Source organism: Zingiber officinale, chromosome 1A (assembly GCF_018446385.1).
Source record: "Zingiber officinale cultivar Zhangliang chromosome 1A, Zo_v1.1, whole genome shotgun sequence".
Taxonomy (NCBI): Eukaryota; Viridiplantae; Streptophyta; class Magnoliopsida; order Zingiberales; family Zingiberaceae; genus Zingiber; species Zingiber officinale.
In genome coordinates, this window is record NC_055987.1 from 3,366,648 (window position 1) to 3,373,976 (window position 7,329).

The 7,329-nt window shown below is 40.9% G+C and overlaps 1 long non-coding RNA gene across 3 annotated transcripts; it reads left to right on the forward strand.

Annotated features, from left to right (window-relative positions):
- The first annotated feature begins 812 nt into the window (after positions 1-812).
- LOC121998936 lies at positions 813-2,029 on the forward strand. Of its 3 annotated transcripts, none has more exons than XR_006116731.1 (3): positions 827-1,432; positions 1,510-1,592; positions 1,786-2,029. It is a non-coding gene; the product is annotated as an uncharacterized LOC121998936 (long non-coding RNA). The 3 variants fall into 3 exon arrangements; XR_006116720.1 differs by having other exon boundaries at positions 828-1,432; positions 1,807-2,029; XR_006116725.1 differs by having other exon boundaries at positions 813-1,432; positions 1,510-2,029.
- The last annotated feature ends 5,300 nt before the right edge of the window (positions 2,030-7,329 follow it).

Consider the following 7,329-nt stretch of genomic DNA (forward strand, 5'->3'; position numbering starts at 1 on the left):
GCGCTACGTCCAGAGGCAATAGAACCACTTTAAAATTCCTATGAAATGAGGTATGGAACGAGATGGAATATATAATGAAATAAAATCATTTTAAGGTTCCATAAAGTGAGACATGGAATGGGTCACTACAAATAAGTTCAGGGTGTTAAAAAGGAAATTTCATACTCATATTGATCACAAAAGGTGATTCGTTCGTCCCCAACATCTTCATCAATCTATCCCTAGGTTAATACGGAGGAGGTAAATTACGGGGGCTACTAGCCGAGAAAATTTTATACTCATATTGTTGAAAAAGATGATTCATCCGTCCTAGTGCCTCCGTCAACTCGTTCTTAGACTAATACGAAAGAGATAAATTATAAAAGTTAGTAGCCCAGATAATAACTAGTGTCATAGGTGAAGAAATTTCATACTCATATTGTTCAGATATATTGTTGTTGTTTCTCTAGCTCATTTACATAAGTTGTTATGTTACTTATTTTATTATTTTTTAGACAATATAAAATTTTAACAAGAAGATCTTAATTAATTTTGTATTTTTAAAAATTTTAGATTTAATTATGTTATATATATTGGGCTTAGATTTGAGTTCGGATTGAGACATAGTTCATATGGGTCAAGGACGGTCTGAAAAAAATTAGACCCGAGATAAAATTATATTTAATCATTTGACCCTTCCTCTTGAATTAATTTAAAAAATTAAATATATATTAAAACAATTAAGTTTAACTAATTATTTTTTCTTAGACTGATATAGCCACTCATTAGTCAGGATGAATAATTGGATATCACTCATGTCATGTCATGTCATGTCATGATATATTCCCATGAACGCTTCCTCCAAGGATCATCAAATCTCATATTTCCCATTCGTTTCCATCGATCAGATCTCGGAACCAGGTACCGCCTCATCTCCGCATCGTTTTTGTTTCTTCGGTCTGCCCTCGATTTCCGTGGCAATTTGCTTGGATTCGATGTTGGAATCCGTTTCTGTTGTCGTTCCCTTTGTTTGATGATCGACTTCGGTCTCAGTTCCTCGGAACCTATCCTGGTTTGGGGATCTGATTTGTCGCTGTAGTGTTTGGGGTGGGTCTGATCCTGTTCATCGTGTAAGGAGGCCGAGGCGGGGACGGAGATTACGCAATCGAGTTGACCACGAGTACGATTACCTCTTCAAAATCTTCCTGGCCGGGGATTCCGGCGTTGGGAACCTTGGATTCCAAGTCCACCATTGGTGTCGAGCTCGCCACCAAGACCATTCAGGTCAGTGGCGGATCTAGGAATTGAAGCATGGAGAGACGATTTTTAGATGGAACAAGGGGAGGTATCTTCTATCTCCACCGGTAAAATCTCATACTACTAGGGGTTCCATTACCGGCAAAGAGGGGCGACCGCCGATGTCGCCCCCCCTCTGGATCCACCCCTGATTCAGGTAAAATCACTACAATGATAAAATTATCATTTTATTATTGAAATAGCATCATTTCTTAAAAAATTTACAACATTTAGATAAGGTTTGGCAAAAGGTGAAATCGTTCGCCCCTAGTGTTTTCGTCGCATCCAACCCAAGACGATCATGAGGGATGAGGGAGGTAAATCACGACATATTTAGATAAGGTTGTGTTTATTACTTGAGGAGATAGACATGCAATTACTTGCCATACCATTTGTATCAAAGGTCAATGCAATAAATCAGTTTCTATAAAGGTTATATAATATTAGTACTAAGTGATGTTCATTTTCTTTTTCAATTTTAATTGGACTTCTGGATTTATATTCCATCAGCAACTTAAATGGAATGTACAGATAGAAGGGAAGACAGTAGCACAGCTTTGGGACACGGCAGGGAAAGAAAGGTGCCTTGCCATAACTAATGCATACTATAGCGTTGCAGTGGGAGCCCTTCTAATCTTGGAAATAAGAAGCAAACATTTGATAATGTGCAGAGGTGGCAAATTGTCAGCTTAACATTTCGTTTATGTAAATTATGCTTTTTGGAATAAAATTTCTGATGGAAAGTGAACTCAAATTTAATGTATTTTTTTTAATTCACCACCTTGCTTAAAGCATCAAGATGCCAATCCATTACGGTAAAATCTCGGTTAATCGTGATAGAATTGCACAACTAATAATCAACACTTATTCATGTATAAACAACTAAACTTAGATCTAATTTATCCTAAGTGATCATGTTCAAGTAAGGTCGTTGATCGTGTCCGAAAATTGAGGCGATGAGCACTGAGGACGTGGCGCTGGAGACGTGGCGCTATCGTTGATCTTACGTGGACTCCGAGTGAGGTGATCCTACAACCACAAAACGTCAGTGCTGAACCAAGAAGGGGTTCCCCGGTGTTGGCCCGACCCTCCGACGCTCAAGTCAGTCATCGACATATGGAAGCGAGGAAGCAAAGAAGCGGAGCAAAAGCAGCAGAGTAACAGTGTGGCAACAGTAAAACTCATACCTCCGTCGAAGCTTGGGGCTCTTTATATAGGACTCTGGGAGCGCATGCACGTTCTGTTGGTTGCTACTCGGAAAACCTAATGATTCCACTGTACAAAAATTTTGTACAAAGGTCTGAACCTTTTCCTAGCTACCATGTGTTCTTTTAAATTAAACTTGGATCGCCTGCGGAACTTAACATGTTTGATCCAAAATTTAATCTATTTGTTCTTTTAGGTTTGACTCGGATCTCCTGCGGAACTTAAAACGTTCGATCCAAATCACCTAAGTTATTAATTTCATTAAATATTAGTTTCCAAAATTGGCTTCCAGTACTGACGTGGCGAGACACATGGCCTTCTTGGATATGAGAGCAACCACCACCGACTAGACAAAGCCTTTTAAGGAAAACTAATATTTAATTTCCTTAAATAACTTTAGGTCAACCGAAAAGAACAATCAAATCACAAGGAAAAGAAAAACAAAAAAAAAAACACAACATCGAAAACAAATTCGAAATACTAGAATCGCATGCCTCTTGTATTTGGTATTATTTCCAAAAATAACTAGTATGATGCGGAAAGGAAAAATACTAGTTATACCTTTTAGAAAGACCTTGATCTTCTACCGTATTCCTCTTCTAACCTCGGACGTTGTGTGGGCAACGATCTTCCGAGATGAGAACCACTAAGCACCTTCTTCTTCCTTACAAGTTTCGGCCATAAAAACTTCTCCTAGGATGAAGAGGTTCGGCCACCACCACCATGCTCCAAGGGATGCTAGAAACAAAACTTTCTTTCTCTCCTTCTTCTTCTTCTTCTCTAAACTTGATCCGGCCACCATATGAGTCTCCACAAGAAGGATGAGGTTCGGCCATCAAAGAGAAGAGAGGAAGAGAGGATGACCGACCACACCAAGGAAGAAAAAGAGGGAGAAAATATAATAGAGTTATTCACAATGAAGTCTTCTCTACCCCCTCTTTTATAATCCTTGGTCTTGGCAAATAAGGAAAATTTAATAAAAACTTCCTTAATTCTTTTGTCATTGAAAAAGAAAATTTATTTAATTAAAAACAATTTTTCTTTTCAATTTACAATGGCCAGCCACACCATAAAATTTCCAAGCAAATAAAATTTTAAACACAAATTAAAACTTCCTTATTTGCTTCCGGAAATTTATAAAAAATTTCTCCAATAATTTTTATCCCTTCATGATTGGTTAAAAGGAAATTTTATAAATTAAATCTTTCTTTAAACATGTGGATAATTTCTGGAAAGTTATCTCTAAAAATTAAAATCTCCTTTCAATCTACAAATAAGGAAAAATATCAAATCTTTTCTTAATCTTTTGTAGAAACTAATAAAAGAGAATTATTAATTTTTTAAACTTTCTTTTAAATCATGAACATGGTTAAAAGGAAAATTTTTACCAAAATTAAAATCAACCTTTTAATCTACAAATAAGGAAAGAGATTTAGCTCTTCTCTTAATCTTTTGTAGAATCTTATAAAAGGAAAGATTTAAATTTTTAAACTCTCTTTTAAATCATGTTATCCACATAAGAAAAATTTAAAAAAATAAAAATCCTTTTATTTTAATTTGGGCCGGCCACACCAAGCTTGAACCCAAGCTAGGGCCGGCCACCTTGAAGCACCCATAAACCAAACTTTGGCCAGCCTTAGCTTAGTCTCCAAGCTAGCTTGGCCGGCCCCTATGGGATGGGTAAGAAGGTGAGTATAATACTCTATAATTAAGAGGCTACGATAGAGACCGAAAGGAGGAATTGGTTTTGGTCTCCCGATAAAATTAAGCATCCCGTGTTCGCCCCGAACACACAACTTAATTTTATCAATAATAATTCATTCCACTAGAGAACTATTATTGAACTACCGCACCAATCCCAAATTATATTTTGGGCTCCTTCTTATTATGAGTGTGTTAGTCTCCCTGTATTTAAGATAACAAATGTCCACTAATTAAGTAAGTTACTGACAACTCACTTAATTAATATCTAGCTCCAAGAGTAGTACCACTCAACTTCATCGTCATGTCGGACTAAGTCCACCTGCAGGGTTTAACATGACAATCCTTATGAGCTCCTCTTCGGACATTCTCAACCTAAATCACTAGGACACAGTTTCCTTCTATAATCAACAACACACACTATAAGTGATATCATTTCCCAACTTATCGGGCTTATTGATTTATCGAACTAAATCTCACCCATTTATAAATTAAAGAAATAAATATCAAATATATGTGCTTGTTATTATATTAGGATTAAGAGCACACACTTCCATAATAACTGAGGTCTTTGTTCCTTCATAAAGTTAGTATAAAAGGAACGACCTCAAATGGTCCTACTCAATACACTCTAAATGTACTAGTGTAATTATATAGTTAAGATAAACTAACACCTAATTACACTATGACCTTCCAATAATTTGTTCCTTTCCATCTTGGTCGTGAGCTACTGTTTATAATTTATAAGGATCCGATAACATGATCTTCTGTGTGTGACACCACACACCATGTTATCTACAATATAAATTAATTGAGCAACTACATTTATCGTAAATGTAGACATTTGACCAATGTGATTCTTATTTCTAGATAAATGTTTATACCAAAAGTTAGGCTTTTAGTATACATCTTAACACGTTCCTCAAGGCATGCACCCTTCTCAAAACTTTCCATGAAAAGACATATCAGGAAAGTGTCATTGACATCATACTTTAACGACCCGAACATATCTCTGACAAGACAGTGGAAGCTTCTGTCGTACGATTTTCTGCTTGACCATGCCGCCAACCATGCTGCCTGTCGGTGGCACGGGTTCCCAGAAGGATATCGCCAGATCTCCTTCTTGTCTGTTCTGAGGACGAGCGGGAGAGCCGCTCGATCGACCTTCCACTGTCCGAACCCCGTTGTTGTGCCTAGCAGGGAGAAATATCCGAATGTAGTCTGCTCGGTCGTGACTTTGCTTCCTAACTCTGAAGTCTGATATAAGTCCGAGCGGGATGACCGCTCTTCATGTGCCTCGTCGATACTGAGCGTCAGAAGCTCGGTGTGTGGCCGTGCTGTGATGATGTTGGATCGGGTATTCTTTATTCCAGTCGGGCCACCCACTTGCCTAACCGGCCAATGAGATAGGGCGTTGACCTTAACTTTCACCTACACCGTGTCGTTGCCCGCTCCGCCGAGTGGGCCCCTCCTTATCACCGGATCACATGCCGCTCCCTCAAGTCTAGTCGAAGGAGGCGGCCGCAAGTCTGACTGAATGGACAAAAAAGTCTGGAGATCGGTTGGCCGATCGGCCGTGATACTAGTTGGGCTTTGGTTGTTTGACTGGGTATCGTCGATCAACCATGGGGTTGATCCCTGCAGCCACTCGGTGCCTCGAGGATTTGCACTTCAGTTTTCTCCTTCGGTGCCTTGAAAGAATCTTGTCAACGCTGGTGTCACCCGTATCTCCTCAGAATTCGTGCAAATTGCCATCATTAAAATCAAGCACGCACCCATGCCCGCTATTGGCGCCCATTAAATGCAGACCACTGAGGAAACGCCATGTGTTGCCATTGCGGTCGCCGCATGCTCGAAGCGACAGGCGCTGATGTGACGTTTGGCGGTTTGAATTCTGCGGCCAGATCTATGCTCCGGCCTTCGTGGCCTAGATTGGACGGTTCCGGTTGACCGAGCCAGAGTCTATATAAACTCGCAGCACCGGCTTTCTTCTCCCCACCATGCGTCTTCCTCGAGTTTTTGTCGGCATCTTCCTGCACGCTAAGTGCTTTGGCGGTCTGCTGCTCTCTTCTGTGGCAACTTTTCCTCCTCCTGCAAGCTCTCTTCAATCTTTTGCAGCTCCTTTTGCTCTCGCTCTCCTTCCAGTGCTTGTTTTGCGTTTTCCGTCCTACTTTCCTGTGATCCCGTTGCTTTCTCATATTGCGTCCATGGCTAGCTCTTTGCAGCCAGAAGACCCCTCACCTGGGCTCTACTATACCACCATAGAGACCAGGTTCGATGCAGGCGATGCTGAGAGCCTTAAGAACTGTTTCGAAATTCCCTCTGATCATGAGATCTTTCTGGCTTCTTCGTCCGATCGGCCTAATGACCCGCCGACCGACACTATCTGTCTATTCAGGGACCAGTTTGTGGTCGGTCTCCATTTTCCTATCCATCCCGTCATCATCGAACTATGTAATTATTTCCATTTTCCTCTGCTGCAACTCGTTGCGAACTTCGTTCGCCTTCTGTGCGGCGTCATAATATTATTTCGGCTACACAACATTCCTTTAACCCCTCGAGTATTCCATTATTTTTACTATCCCAAGCAATCCAAGCTAAGGACCTTTCTCTTTCAGTCTCGAGTCGGGCTAGTGTTTTTCGATAAGATGCCTACTTCCAACAAACATTGGAAGGAATATTTTTTCTTTATGCGTCTTCACAAGCAGCCCAACTTCCAGACCCATTGGCAGGTCGGACTCCCACCTCAACCTGACCTGAAGAAGTATAAGAGCCGGCCCGACTATCTTCATGCAGCGTCCATGATGTCCGGTCAAAATACGACATCCATAAGTTGCTGCTGGAAGGTGCCATGTACATCTTCGGGCTGAGTCTGATCCACGCGCGACTCCCAAGCAGCCTAAGTATGAAGTCTTTGAGGTCCTTTCCCTTGAATCTAATTGATTTTCTTTATTTCTTTTGCAGCCGAAATCATGATGCGTGCGCGCGTAGTCGATCTGATGAAGCTAAAGGATGTCGAGATCGAGGCAGCTACTGCGAAGGAATTGGAGAGCCTCGGCCTGATGTCGATCGACTCCCGTGAATACACGCTTGCCGAGAGTGGGGGGACGCCCACTACTGGCGAAGGCGTTGCCAACCAGGCGCCCA